Source organism: Octopus bimaculoides, chromosome 9, assembly GCF_001194135.2.
Source record: "Octopus bimaculoides isolate UCB-OBI-ISO-001 chromosome 9, ASM119413v2, whole genome shotgun sequence".
In the NCBI taxonomy this organism is placed as follows: Eukaryota; Metazoa; Mollusca; class Cephalopoda; order Octopoda; family Octopodidae; genus Octopus; species Octopus bimaculoides.
Genome location: NC_068989.1, coordinates 22163839 through 22164663, shown reverse-complemented (window position 1 = coordinate 22164663; position 825 = coordinate 22163839).

Below are 825 nucleotides of genomic sequence, written 5' to 3'. Positions count from 1 at the left end.
AATTATATATATATATATATATATATATGTCGTTTTAGTTTCAACACTCGGTCTCAGATCAAATCCCCTGCCGGATCTACGGTGTATATATATATATATACTCTTTACTCTTTTTACTCTTTTACTTGTTTCAGTCATTTGCGGTATTCTATTTCAGATAATACCAAAAAAATAATCTAATGAGTATATCTGAAAGTAAACTCATGGTATCCATTTGCACATCACGAAATAATACTTACAGGACATAACCATTATTCCAGCAGGGTATATAATATACTTCATTAATCATATCCTACTTTAGTTAATACTTATATTTATTAAATACGAAGGAACTACACGTGTTTCAGTGTTGGAAGATTACAATATATATATACATACGCACAATTGTATACATATATATGTATATACATATATAATACATATATGCAATCATCGGATTTACAATTATTCCAACACATCTTCAGTTTCTTTTTCAAAATATTATAAATTTAATTTTACATCCCTTTAAAAAATAAACAATAAAATTAAGCATTAAAGATTAAATATCAAAAATTAAAAATTGAAATTATACTTTGTAATATTAAGAATTAAAATTTATAAATTATACATTGTAAATATGAATTAGTATATATATCAACCTTGTAAAGTATTTGACATTATATACTTGACTTTACAAGGTTGATATATATACTAATTCATATTTATAATGTATAATTTATAAATTTTAATTCTTAATATTACAAAGTATAATTTATAAATTTTAATTCTTAATATTACAAAGTATAATTTATAAATTTTAATTCTTAATATTACAAAGTATAATTT